This window comes from Triticum urartu, chromosome 4A, assembly GCF_056163025.1.
Source record: "Triticum urartu cultivar PI428250 chromosome 4A, HENAU_Tu73, whole genome shotgun sequence".
In the NCBI taxonomy this organism is placed as follows: domain Eukaryota; kingdom Viridiplantae; phylum Streptophyta; class Magnoliopsida; order Poales; family Poaceae; genus Triticum; species Triticum urartu.
Genome location: NC_141876.1, coordinates 246,469,863 through 246,484,473, shown reverse-complemented (window position 1 = coordinate 246,484,473; position 14,611 = coordinate 246,469,863). Strand labels below are relative to the sequence as shown.

The 14,611-nt window shown below is 41.5% G+C and overlaps 1 long non-coding RNA gene across 2 annotated transcripts; it reads right to left on the bottom strand.

Moving 5' to 3' along the window:
- Positions 1-10,335: 10,335 nt before the first annotated feature.
- LOC125551626 (uncharacterized) lies at positions 10,336-14,183 on the bottom strand. 2 transcript variants are annotated; one of them, XR_015600857.1, is made up of 2 exons: positions 13,986-14,183; positions 10,336-13,866 (listed from the first exon to the last, which is right to left on the bottom strand). It is a non-coding gene; the product is annotated as an uncharacterized LOC125551626 (long non-coding RNA). The 2 variants fall into 2 exon arrangements; XR_015600858.1 differs by having other exon boundaries at positions 13,965-14,177.
- Positions 14,184-14,611: the final 428 nt, after the last annotated feature.

Genomic DNA, 14,611 nt, shown 5'->3' with positions numbered 1-14,611 from the left:
AATTCCCTCAAGTATCTTCATTCGTTCTTTAATTCCTTCTTCCCGGTGTTCCCTTACCTTTTCTTCAATCGTTTTCAATTCTTACGGTGGTTCATGCAAGAGTTCTCGTCATTCGTCATCATATCAACTCTTTCGTTATTTTCAATTCTACCGGTGGTTCTTTGAATACCTTCTCAAGTTTGACTTATATCTCTCTTAATCCTTTCTACGAGAATAAGTAGTATGCCAATTCCATTGCTTGTCATCAATTTTAAATTGGTGAAGGATACGCATAATGTAATTCTTATTCTTGTATCATCGAGTTTATTTAATTCCTGTTTTCCGGAGTGGTTCATCATACTTATTCTTGGTTTCAAGTGTCTCTTCTTTCTTTCCCGGAGTGCCAAGTTCTCTCAATTATTTCATCGCGAGATCCATCTAAATCATTGCAAGGATTCACCTTGTGTTTTCAATTTCTCTTTCTTTTCATTCCTTTTGTTTACCGGAGTTCTTCATGGAGGCTATACATGATGGTTCATCAAGGAGTTAATTCCTTCTCCAAGCTTTTCTTCAAGATTCTCTCCTAAGAAGTTCTAGCTTTCATCATTTTCCTATCCGGAGTGCAATTCTTTCTTCCATATTATTGGAGGTGGTATTATGTCATTCTTAATAATTTGAGTTCATGTTTCATAACTCACATGTTGTTATGAATGAGACATTTTTAAATCCATCAATCTCGTCATTGGAGCTATCTTGGGTTATATTTCACCTAAAGCTTTCCCTAAGGATTGTTGCTATTATGGTGCTCATAAATGATCCAAGCTCTTCATTTGCCCTTTCCGCTGCGACATACCTTTCTCGTAAATTTGTTCATATCAATCCAATTCTTTCCGTGAGTGGCAGGTTGTCACCTCATAATTCGAGATGTATTCCATAAGACCATATCAAACTTATCCTTTTCGTTGTTGGTTTTCCAACAACTCCGTTCTAGCACTTGTTGTAAGCGTGCTCCCTCAAGATCTTATTTCCCTGCGTTCCGGAGGCATTGTGATGTTGCTCTCTCCAACCCATCTTCTTGCTTTGTCAGGATCGTGTTCTTTCATGCCTATCCATTAAGCCGGAGTGTCGTGCCCTTTTGCTCAAGTTCTTTTCATTTTATCTAGTTTTTTGCCTTCCGTTTCAACCGGAGCGCTGCCCGAATTTGGTCTTCCTTGATCCCCTTCTTTAACCGGAGTGTTTTCAATATATATCTTGCCCTCCAACCTCAAGGTTTTTCGCAATGCTCTTTGTCCCTCATTTCTAACGGAGTGTTTTCGACCTAGTTCACCTTCGTTGTACACTTTTCTCGAATTTGTTCAACCTCTCAAGGTCCTTGGTTTCACTCGTTTGTCAAAGAAGCAACTTAGTGTACCTATTCTCTTTCTCCTCCATTTTCCCTCCGGTGCCATTCTAGATCTCAGGACGAGATCCTCTCGTATTGGTGGAGTGTTGTAACGCCCCGAGACCGATGTGCCAGGTGTCGTCCAGTTATTCGCTGGTGTTGCCTTGTCATTGCTTGCGTGTCATGCATTGCATATCATGTCATCATGTGCATTTCATTTGCATACGTGTTCGTCTCATGCATCCAAGCATTTTCCCCGTTGTCCGTTTTGCATTCCGGCGCTTCGTTCTCCTCCGGTGGTCATTTCTACCTTTCTTTCTTGTGTGGGGGTTACACATTTCCGGACTGGACCGAGACTTGCCAAGCGGCCTTGTTTTACTACCGGTAGACCGCCTGTCAAGTTTCGTACCATTTGGACTTCGTTTGATACTCCAACGGTTAACCGAGGGACCGAGAAGGCCTCGTGTGTGTTGCAGCCCAACACCCCTCCAATTTTGCCCAAAACCCACCTAACTCTGCTCCATCATCTCGGTCGTTCAATCACGATCGCGTGGCCGCAAACCGCACCTCATTTGGACTCTCCTAGCTCCCTCTACCTATAAAAGAGCACCCCTCCCCGAAATTTCGGATCAATTCGCGGATGAAACCCTAATCCTCTTCCCCTCTCGCCCGCCGGACAATGTCCGCCCAAGCCGGACAAATCGCGACGCCCGCCGCAGCCATTCCGTGCTTGCCACATCAGCTCCGCCGCCGCCTCGTCCAACCGTGCGCCGCCATGTGTCCCGCGCGCCGCCTCCCACCGCGCCGGCCCGCGGAGCCAATCGCGGGCCCGCATGGGCCTGGTCGCCGCCGCCGCCGCCCACAGGCGCGTGCCCGCGCCGCTCCTTCGCCGCTCCTTCGCCGGACCTTCGCCGGCCGCCTCGCTGACCACCCTCGCCGGAGTGCCCCGTCTCACACCGCCGCCTTCGAGTCGCCGCTGGCACCAAGCGCCACCGTCGCCGCCTCCCCATGCAGCGCCCTGCCCGAGCTTCGTCCGGCTAGCCGGCGCCCGGATCCGACACCGGCCGGCCGGATCTGCACCTCCCCGGCCAGATCCACCCCATCTCGCTCCCGCCGGCGGCCTTCCGACCGGTCCCGGCCACCGCTGACGCCGGCCATGGCCGCCCCCCTGCTTCGTCCCGATCGGGATCGGGAGAGCCCCGATCTGCTCCCTCCGTTGACCGCGCCCGCGTGGGCCGGCCCAATCGTCCTCGCCGACCCAACGCAGCCCCCGCCTCGGCCTGCCTCCTCTCCAGCGAACCGGGCCATAGCCCACTGGGTGAGCCGCCACCCGCCCCACCTTGTTTTTTTTCCATTCCTCTGGTTGGGCTGCCCAGTGCTCCAGTTCCTGTTTCGGCCCGCCTCATTTTTTTTTCGTTCTGAGATTTGTCCAATTATCCAGAGATTGCCAGTTTTACAGATTAGTCCCCCTAGTTCATGCATTTAATAACTCACAAACCGTGCATCGGATTAAAATGTTTTATATATGAAACTTGCTCAGAATTTTGTGTAGATTAATAATATCCAACTTTCATCTATGTTTAAAATGTTTAAAATGATGTTTGTTTAAAATTGCTCATATGCCATGCTAAAATGATTTAATTCATAACTAAATAACCGTAACTCCGAATTTAATAAACTTTATATGTAATTGGGGTAGAATTTTGCCTAGTTTATCATGGTGGCCTTACTTTGCATGTTTAACAACCCTAAAATTGTGTTTAGGGCAGAACAGTACCAAACCTAAAATATGCTCATGAGGAGTTTCCGGAATTGTTATTCGTTGCTTCCGGCCTCATTTAACCTTGACTAGATAGGTAGTTTTCATTTGCTTCACCTCTTGCCATGCTATCAACATTTAATATTGTTGGGTACATAAACGAGAGAGAACTAAATAATCGATGTGGTGTTTTGTCAATATGCATCCCGATGCATATTGAGCTCCACTTAATTTGTAGGATTGATTGTGCACTTTGCCATGCCATGCATATTTAAACCGGACATGCATCATACTTGTTGTGCATCATGCCATGTTCGTGTGATGGTTGTTTACTATGTTGTTTGCTTCTTTCCGGTGCGCTTCTTCGGGTTGTTTCCGGTAACGTTGCGTTTGTGAGGATCCGTTCAACTTTGTCCGTTTGTCTTCTTCATGGACTCGTTCTTCTTCCTTGCGGGATCTCAGGCAAGATGATCATACCCTTGAAATCACTACTATCTTTGCTATGCTAGTTTGCTCGCTCTTTGCCATGCCAATGCTACGATGCCTACCAATTGCTTGTCAGCCTCCCAATTGCCATGTCAAACCTCTAACCCACCATGGCCTAGCAAACCGTTGATTGGCTATGTTACCGCTTTGCTCAGACCCTCTTATTGCGTTGCTAGTTGCAGGTGAAGATTGGAGGCCGTTCCTTGTCGGGACATTTATTTACTTGTTGGGATATCACAATATATCTTATTTAATAATGCATCTATATACTTGGTAAAGGGTGGAAGGCTCGGCCTTATGCCTGGTGTTTTGTTCCACTCTTGCCGCCCTAGTTTCCGTCATATCGGTGTTATGTTCCTGGATTTTGCGTTCCTTACGCGGTCGGGTTATAATGGGAACCCCTTGACAGTTCGCTTTGAATAAAACTCCTCCAGCAAGGCCCAACATTGGTTTTACCATTCGCCCCCTAGCCTTTTCCCTTGGGAGTCGCGCATCCCGAGGGTCATCTTTATTTTAACCCCCCCCCCCCGGGCCAGTGCTTGTCTAAGTGTTGGTCCAAACTAGAGCCACTTGCGGCGCCACCTCGGGGAAACTTGAGGGCTGGTTTTAGCTGTACGTAGTGTTCATCCGGTGTTGCCCTGAGAACGAGATATGTGCAGCTCCTATCAGGATGTCGGCGCATCGGGTGGTCTTGCTGGACTTGTTTTACCATTGTCGAGGATGTCTTGGAGTACCGGGATACCGAGTCTGATCGGAATGTCTCGGGAGGAGGTCTATTCCTTCGTTGACCGTGAGAGCTTGTGATGGGCTAAGTTGGGACACCCCTGCAGGGATTTGAACTTTCGAAAGCCGTGCCCGCGGTTATGGGCAGATGGGAATTTGTTAACGTCCGGTTGTAGAAAACCTGAACTTGGCCTTAATTAAAATGAATCAACAACGTGTGTAACCGTGATGGTCTCTTTCCGACGGAGTCCGGGAAGTGAACACGGTTGTTGGAGTTATGCTTGACGTAGGTTGTTATAGGATCACTTCTTGATCACACTCTTATCGACCGTGCTTTGCCTTCTCTTCTCGCTCTCTTTTGCGTATGTTAGCCACCATATATGCTAGTCGCTTGCTGCAGCTCCACCTCATACCTTTTACCTTACCCATAAGCTTATATAGTCTTGATCGCGAGGGTGCGAGATTGCTGAGTCCCTGTGGCTCACAGATACTTCCAAAACCAGCTTGCAGGTGCCGATGAGACCGTGCAGATGACGCAACCAAGCTCAGGAGGAGCTCGATGAAGATCTTGTCCTTTGTGTTGTTTCGTTCTAGTTGATCAGTAGTGGAGCCCAGTTGGGGTCGATCGGGGACCTTTGTCGCATTTGGGGTTCTTCTTTTATTCTGGTTCCGTAGTCGGACCATGAGTGTATTTGATTGATGTAATGTTTATTCATGTAATTGTGTGAAGTGGCGATTGTAAGCCAACTATGTACCTCTTTCCCTTATGTATTACATGGGTTGTGTGAAGATTACCTCACTCGCGACATATGCCTTCAATGCGATTATGTCTCTAAGTCATGCCTCGACACATGGGAGCTATAGTCGCATCGAGGGTGTTACAATTACAAAGACTTTAATTATGATAGTTTCTCTTTGATTGATTGTATCTTTGTTCCATGATAAATTCACCCCATGCCTATGAACAAAATAAAGCTTTTACTAAACATATTGTTGATGCTATGATGAAAGCTCTTGAAGAAAAGTTGGAATTAGAAGTTTCAATTCCTAGAGAATTGCATGATGAATGGGAACCTACCATCAAATTCAAGATTAAAAATTATGAGTGTTTTGCTTTGTGTGACTTGGGTGCTAGTGTTTCTACAATTCTGAAATCTTTATGTGATGTGCTTGGTCTTACCGATATTGAATCATGTTCTTTGAATTTGCACTTGGCGGATTCTACTATTAAAAAGTCTATGGGAAGAATTAATGATGTTCTTATTCTTGCAAATAGAAATTATGTGCCCATAGATTTTATTGTTCTTGATATTGATTGCAATCCATCTTGTCCAATTATTCTTGGTAGACCGTTTTTACGCACTACCGGTGCCGTGATTGATATGAAAGAAGGCAACATTAAGTTCTAATTTCCTTTGAGGAAGGGTATGGAACACTCTCCTAGAACTAGAATTAAGCCACCCTATGAATCAATCATGAGGGCATCTTATCGATCTCGGACCAAAGATGACAGAACTTAGATCCTTGCTTTATGCCTAGCTAAGGGCGTAAAACTATAGCGCTTGTTGGGAGGCAACCCAATGAATAAAATTTATTTTTGCTTTTTGCTTCCTGTTTTTTAGTGTTAGCACAATTATGCTACTGTTATGATTGTGTTTTTATGTTTTAATTAGTGTTCGTGCCAAGTAAAGCCTTTAGGATCTTCTTGGGTTATAGTTGATTGATCTTGCTGAAAAAACAGAAATTTTTACGCTAACAAAATAATTTTTTGTTTTTCACCAGAGAGCGATAAAATAGCCATTCCACTTGTAGTAGATCATACAAAAATTTCTCGGGCCGTCCTAATTTTGCAGAGTTTCTAGAGCTAAAGAAGTATTCGAAATAGTTGGATTGCAATAGACTGTTCTGCTTTGACAGATTCTATTTTCTTTGTGTTCTGTGCTTATTTTGATGGCTCTATGGTTTTCTTTGATGGGTTTTTGCCATTGAAAAGTTGAAATACAGTATGTATAATACAAAAAAATTATGAATTGGTTTGATACAACACTTATAGTAGTAGTTTATTATTCTTATACTAACGGATCTCACGAAGGTTTTGTTGAGTTTTGTGTGATTGAAGTTTTCATGTTTTGGGTTATCTTACGATGGATGAAGGAAGGATGTAAGAGCCTAAGCTTGGGGATGCCCCGGCATCCCAAGCTATTATCCAAGAATGAGCAACCAACTAAGCTTGGGGATGGCCCCGAGTGGCATCCCCGCTTTCTTCCAACAACTATCGGTATTTTACTCGAGACTATATTTTTATTCGTCACATGGTATGTGTTTTGCTTGGAGAGTCTTGTATGATATGTGTCTTTGCTTGTTTTATTTTGTGTTTTAAGTCATCAATCCTTGCTGGACACACCTATTTGAGAGAGCCAAAATTATGTCATGACTTGTTAGAATTGCTCTCTATGCTTCACTTAAATCTTTTATGAGCAATGGTCTTGCTCTAGTGCTTCACTTATATCTTTTTGAGCATGGTGTGCTTAGTATTTTTGAAGAAATGCTCTCTTTCTTCACTTATATTTATTTGAGAGTTAGTCAAATTTTGAAAAAATTCTCTCTTGCTTTACTTAAATTATTTTGAGAGAAAGAAAATTTGTTATGCTCATGATCTTCACTTATATTTGTTTGAGCTTATGAAAAGCAACACATGAAAATTAGTCCCAAAGTGTTAGATATCCAAGAAGGATAAAGAAAAGAAAAATGTCATGAAGATCATTGGACAAAATAAAATTGATTCTTAGTAATAGTTTTGAGATATGATGATGTGATATGTGAGTCATCTTGATGAGTAATTATGCTTTAGTAAGAATATTGGTGTTAAGGTTTGTGATCCCCTGTGCATGCACGAAAGTCAATAATCATGCAATGAAATTATATCCTACTTATGGTGCATTATTCGGTGTTAATTATGCTTAATGCTTGCTTATGAGATTATTCGTTTCTTGGTTGGTCGCTTCCCAATCTTTTGCTAGCCTTCGTTTTGCACTAAGTATGATCACTACTTGTGCATCCAAAATCCTTTAAACCAGTTTTGCCACATGAGTCCACTATATCTACCTATATGCGGTATTCTTTTGCCGTTCTAAGCAAATTTGCATATGCCATCTCTAATTTTCAAAATAAACTTCTATTTTGTGTGTTTGTTTCACTCGAGGAGGGGGTGGCTAATATTTTCCATGCTAGATGTGTTATTCTCAAGATGAGTGTTTATTCACTTGTCATTACACGAGAGTAAAGAAAAGGTATTAGGGATGCCTAGTCCCGAAATGCAAAAACAAATGAATTTACTTTATGTTGTCAAATAATAAATTCCTTGAAAAGTGTTGGTATGGAGGAAACCCGTGGATACGGTTAGCCATGGAAAGTGAAAGTTATGGTGGAAAAAGGAATAAACTTTACTTTCTGTTTGGGAACCGCCTACGATATATCTATGCATGGAAAGTATTGGGAACTCTAAGTCGTTTTCGTTGGTGGGATGGATACACCTCTCAAAATATTTTTATCTCTAAATTTTTCGCTTTGAGCTCTGGCACCTCTATATATCCCTATTTCCCTCTGCGAAGGGCCTATCTATTACTTTATGCAATTTTTATTTTTGAGTCTCCATCTTCTCTTACAAACAGCACCAACTAGGAGGCAATATGATCGTATCGTAAGTATTGGGTGTAGCTAATATTCGAGTGTGTTTCATGAATGGATCAATGTTTGAGCATGATGGGCTAGGGATAACTTATTTTAGCGTTGATATGTTGAAAGACATGGTTGCTTGTTGATATGCTTGAGTATCTAAATTATTATGTCAAAACTAGACTATTGCTTTGAATCGCATAAAAGTCCAAATGTCCATGCTATAAAGAAAAGAATATGATATGACATGATGAACATCACTCCACATCAAAAATTTCTGTTTTTATCACTTACCTACTCGAGGACGAGTAGGAGTTAAGCTTGGGGGTGCTGATACGTCTCCAACATATCTATAATTTTTGATTGTTCCATGCTATTTTATTATGAATGTTGGATGTTTTATAATCATTTTATAGTTATTTTATATCATTTTTTGTACTAACCTATTGACATAGTGCCAAGTGTCAGTTGTTGTTTTTCCATGTTTTTTACATCACAGAAAATCAATATCAAACAGAGTCCAAATGCCACGAAACTTTATTGAGAATTTTTATGGGAAAAAGGAACAAAACGGGCCCTGGTTGCACCTGGGGGTGCCCCGAGGGGGGCACAACCCACCAGGGCGCACCAGGAGGCCCAGGTGCGCCCTCGTGGGTTGTGTGCACCTCGGGTGCCCCCTGGACCGCCTCTTTGCTCTATAAATACCCCAATATTCCAGAAACCCTAGGGGAGTCAACGAAATATTCATCCAGCCGCCGCAGCGTCCAGAACTACCAGATCCAATCTAGACAACATCACGGAGGGGTTCACCACTTGCATTGGTGCCTCTCCGATGATGCATGAGTAGTTCTTTGTAGACCTTTGGGTCTGTAGTTAGTAACTAGATGGTTTCATCTCTCTATTGATTCTCAATACAATGGTCTCTTGAAGATCCATATGATGTAACTCTTTTACGATGTGTTTGTTGGGATCAATGAACTTTCAATTTATGATTAGATCTCTCTTTTTATATCCATGAAAGTATTTGAATTTCTTTGATCTCTTTTATGCATGATGTCTTATAGCCTCGTATTTCTTCTCCGATATTTGAGTTTTGTCTGGCCAACTTGATCTATTTATACTACATGACCAGTTGCGCCAAATGGCGCAGAGACCCATTTAAAGCCATATGCTCGTTGAAAATATTTGCATTTTCAATAACTATGTATTTGAGCAACTACAAACGATAAGAAATTGGCTTTCTGTGTAAAGTTTAATTTATTGTAGAGTTAAGCTCACATAAAAGGCAAGATGGCAACAACGGAGTACAATTGTATTGTGTGCAACATCAACCAAAAATAGTTAGCTAATAAATTGTTTGAAGGTAACCAAACATTTCGGAGGAGTTTATGCCACATCTTATTCTGCTAAAAAAAAGATCACAGAAAGAAAGAAAAACGGCCATCAATGATGACACAATTGATTTGATACAACAAGGATAAGAGAAATGAGTAACGGTTAAAGAAACAAAATGTCTAAATTAGTTTTTTAACCATGTAGGAGAGTTGCATGACAGAAACAACAGAGGGTGGTCAGCACTCAACGACAAGTAGTCTAGAAAAACGCAGGGAAACTGCCAAGTACTCCCTTCGTTCCAAAATAGATGATCCAACTTTGTACTAATTTTGTACTAAAGTTAGTACAAAGTTGAGTCATCTATTTTAAAACGGAGGGAGTACAACTAAAGCAGGTCCAAAAGACGGCCAGGACCTAAATGATTCCTAACCAGTAGCCATTAGCTTTCAGCTAACTCATAACCTCAGAATCAACGTAATCTGGTTGTCAAAAATCAACGCATTCCTCTCTCCAGTTTGCATAGACCACCATCACAGCAAAGCAGAAATTTCTTCCTATCTTTCCCATGAAGCATGTAACTTGCACTGATCCGCCATGTAATGAGCTCCATATCCATAGTAGGCATGTTCCCTGTAATCCTACCCATTTAAGTGGGGTGCTTCAGATAACAGTTGGCGACAGCACAACACACAAAAACATGACAACAATCTTCAGGCACGACCATGGACATATAAGTTAAAAGTGTAGTACTCAGGTATATATCCGAAGAGAAACATACTATCAATTATCAAAGGACACCAAACATAGGAATAAGTTGCTGAAAAGTTTGGAGGGTTGCCATTTGTTTCCTAATGAATGCTAATTGCAGAACATAACAAACCCTTGAACTCTGCTATTATCAGTTAGTCATTTATAATATATAGACAATTTTAAGGTTAGTAACCCTTGAACTCTTCTATTATCAGTAAAATCCACATAGGTCAGAAATACATAGGAATTCCAAAAAAAGGGCTCGTGCAGAATAAATAGAAAGACACAAATAGTCATTTCTGGATAGAACTAAGGGGAAAAACAAAACAAAAATGTCTCGCATACATAGACTAAGTATATACTCACAGGCATGTTCCTAAGTATATATCTAATAACAAAGATGCGATGTCGATCAATTAAACAGAAGTTAATAGTAGTAGGTTGTCTGTAAAGTCAAGTGACCATGTTGTTTCTTTCCTTGGAATAAAAGATGGTGTAATCTTCTCCATGGTCTTTAGTCTTCAGCTTTCAACCATTGTATATGACATTTTGGTTGATCTGCACTTCAATTGATAGATTCATAAAGCCTTGTATTACAGTTACCGACTTAGCGTGTACTGCTCCAATAGACCTGGATCACCTTCTGAATGAAAGTGCACCTAAAGAAAGGTTTATCACAATTTCCAAGTCCATTCTCATTCATAGTATTATCTCTGATGATTTCTCTATATGTTTCAGTACAGATCCTTGGCCACATATGTCAACTACAAAGGTGTTATATGCTATGGACCACATGGTACATGATCACATATATTAACAAATTAACTTCAGGAGATTGGATGCAAACCTCCTGACGTAAGAATAATCTTTTGATTTAATAGCTTTAGCAATAGTTGAAACTTGTTCTTTCTAAGGCGGTCACCAAATTGGACCCTCACAAAAGAGCTAACATAGCAGCGATAAAAATAATCAACGGAAGACAACCTCAATTAGGACCTATGAACCTCTCAGAGGTCATGGAGGCCAACTTTCATGTTGTTACAGGTCATCTTGAATGTAAGTACATCCATACCAACCTCAAGTCCTGTTTTCAGGAGAAATTTCTTCCATCCATGCTTGAACAAGATGCAGCCATTCATGTGCTTGTTCGTCACTCAGTCCTAGTGGACCTCTGCTTGCCAAACCATAATCTCGTCAGTCCATGCTTGGGATATCCAAATGAAAAGCTACTTCCTTTGGTTTTTCTAGATGAACATAGACTACATGCAAAAAAAGTGTGAGTGTTATGGTCCCAGTTACGAAAAACAGCACAAGAACAAAAAGAAAACAACTGAGGAAAATAAATGCATCCTATAGAGCGACATAGATCGAAAAACAGTGTGTGCAACAGAATGCATGTAACTGAACCTAAGGTTAAAACCAGACCTTGTTCATGAAACAATAAAATCTAGTGAATGGAGAACTTAGTATTCACTTCTGAAGCTAAGCATGAACATTATGAATATACATACAGAAAAAAGAGGGGGAAATAATGACTAAACAAGGACTGGAAAGGTTATAGGAGTAGAGGTTAATTATCTAGACATCAAATGTGAATGATCAAGAAGACTCAAAGAAAAAATCACAAGGCAACATAAAAATGAAGCAACTGAAAAAAGGTATACTTGTTTCCATCAGGGGCAAAAGAGTGAAGCAAAGGACTCCAGAAAAATCGAGAACAAAAGTAATGGAATAAATAAAGCAGCTCCCAAAAAATCTCCTCGCGTCACAGGGAATAGAGATACAAACAATGGGTGAAGTAATTAGGATAAAATAGAAAATAGTGACAAGACTTATACAACGATCTCCTACCTCCAAGATAGACTGAGGGACTGAAGATAAAGAAAGAACGAATGAAAACAGGAAAAAGATAGAAGTGCATATTGAAGAAAGAGAGAGCAGACACTAGAAAATTACAACTGATAATTATGAAAAGTTTGTCACCCTCTATAAAAATGACAAGACTGAGAATAGTAAGGCGGATAAATTAAGAATGACAAGTAAACCGAGAGATGAAAAGATTGAGAACCACATATAGTCAAAAGACCGAAAACCACATGAGTCAAAAAGTACTTGTTTGGAAACTAAACCTGAAGTACTGAGACTAAAAACAAGACTATTTAATTAAATGAAAGTATGAAACTACTGAACTATTGAAATACCAAACACACTGTCCAACTAAATCATGTAAAGACTAAAAACTGAAAAAATCATAAATTAGCCTAACTAACAAAGTGGAAAAGTCTGATCTACGAAAGAGAGAAACTATCAAGAATCATAGGGTCTATTGAGATGGACTAAAATACTGGCAAATGATGCAAGCACAATGACTAAATAAAGGAACAAAAAACTGAAGGAACAAAGAGAAAGGAACAAAAACTAAACCTAATCAATCAACTGAATGTGACATGAGTGACTTAACTGATGGACAAAATGTACTGCTTGCTCTACTACATAATGAACAAACACTGAACAACTTAAAGAAACATGATCGAAATGAAACTATGATTTTCCTAACGGGTGCAGGTCTGCGACAAATGAAACGTGACTGCACCTAAATATCAAAAACTACAAAAGAAAACATCAAACACTTAAACGAATGACAGAGGATACATAGAAAATACGAAACACACCCGTGGAGATTACAAAAGTACTCAAACACAGAGAAACATAAAAACTAATTCCAGAGATCACACACACACAGAGTACTGTCTGTGTGGCAAAACATGTGCATCAGCGGAGAAACAATAGTCCAACATTTACACGCCTCGCGGGCTGCAAAAATGCAGGCTGCAATTCAATGCTAATGCAAAGGTGTCAGGCAACATGCAATGCTGGAATTTGCGAATCATTATCTAACTAAGCAACTTCGAGCTAGACAGAAGAAACACATAATGGATGATGAGAAAACACTACCCACTACCACGCCTAACTCTCACATGAGTATGGTGGGACTCTCCTTATCAAGGGAATAGTCGCGTCGTCTAAATAATGAGTTGCCTACCACAATTTGTATATATGAATTTGTATATGTGATATGCTAAACTGAACATCATAGAGTTAAAACCATTGAGCTGGTCCAGACATTAGCATTGCCAATAAAAAATACTTTACCTACCATCAGATCACTTCATGTGGTCTGTGCGTTTAGTCCCGAGGCCATATCCATCTCCCCTCAACATACAAAAAGCAAAATATCTAACAAAAGGGAAAGCAACAAAAAAAACTTCTCTATTGGTTAAAATACTGAGCTAGGCAAGTTGAATAGTTAAGGCATTTCCATGTGTTCATTGTCAAATAATCAATGTTTTAGTACACGATACACAATAACAAACTGCAGGCATCTCATAGCTACATAGAGGAAATCCGGATCATGGCTGCTCAGTTCGAAGTGGATATTGAAAAACAGAAAAAGGAGAAGTTAACACAGCATCTGTCAAGCTGCAACATTAGCTTGCTAATATTTATTAGGTATGCAACACATAACATACTTTAAGCCTCAAGCCATCAACAATTCCAGGTCCAGGAATTATATGAGCATCAATAATACCAAGTATATTGCTCTCATGTGTAGAATATTCATCTTGGGAAAAAACTAAGCATACTGCGCGAATATGCAAATAGAATGGAAGGATAGGGAATAACACATTTCTCACCATTCGTCTTGCATAATGAATGTGTTTTCAATGTCAGCAAACTTGCGGTTCTCGAAGATCAAAAGGTTGCGCTTCTCAGCAATCTTCAAAAAGAGTTCATAAGATCCCATTATATGAAGGATGCTGAATTTGCATATTCAATAGTGAACAACTCTGGTAACTAAATAAAGGAGGCATCTACCCATAATCATAAGAGAATTACATCATGTACTTGCTAAACTGATCCTTCTCCTAGTAGTTGGCGTCCTCCCCCTCCATAAACATGGCAGAAATCATCCATCAACAGAGCTTAAAACGGGATGGAAGGTGAAAAAAGCTCGTCAAGTTGAACCCACAAGCATGGACGCTATAGGATATTAGAAGAAAAAGCATGGAAAATGTCATAGCTAGTAGAGCAGGAAGTCGTCGCCCGCCCGCGCCGCCTTTCTGCTCACGCCGGAGCTCCGCCAGGAAACCATGGCCGCGTCCGCCGTCGATCCGCTCCGGCCAGCGACCCCGAGCGCCCACCGCCTCGGATCCTACGGGGGCTACCGGATCCAACCATCCCCAACCTCCCCGCCCCTCGAGCTGTCGCCTGCCTTCGCGGTAACCGGCGGTGCCGCCGCCACCCTCTGCCTCGCCTCCATGCACGAGGTCAATGGCGCCCAACCACCACCGGGATCTCTCCGTCCTTGCGCGTCCCCGAACCCGCTGCAGATCGACGAGCGAGAAAGGGGCCTGGGGCATGACGAAGGAGAAGGATCCGAGACGGGAGAGGAGGCGACGGCGGCCGAGAGGTGGTGTGAGCTTGCGTGTACGAGGAAGAAAGGAAGCGGCGGGGGCGATGTA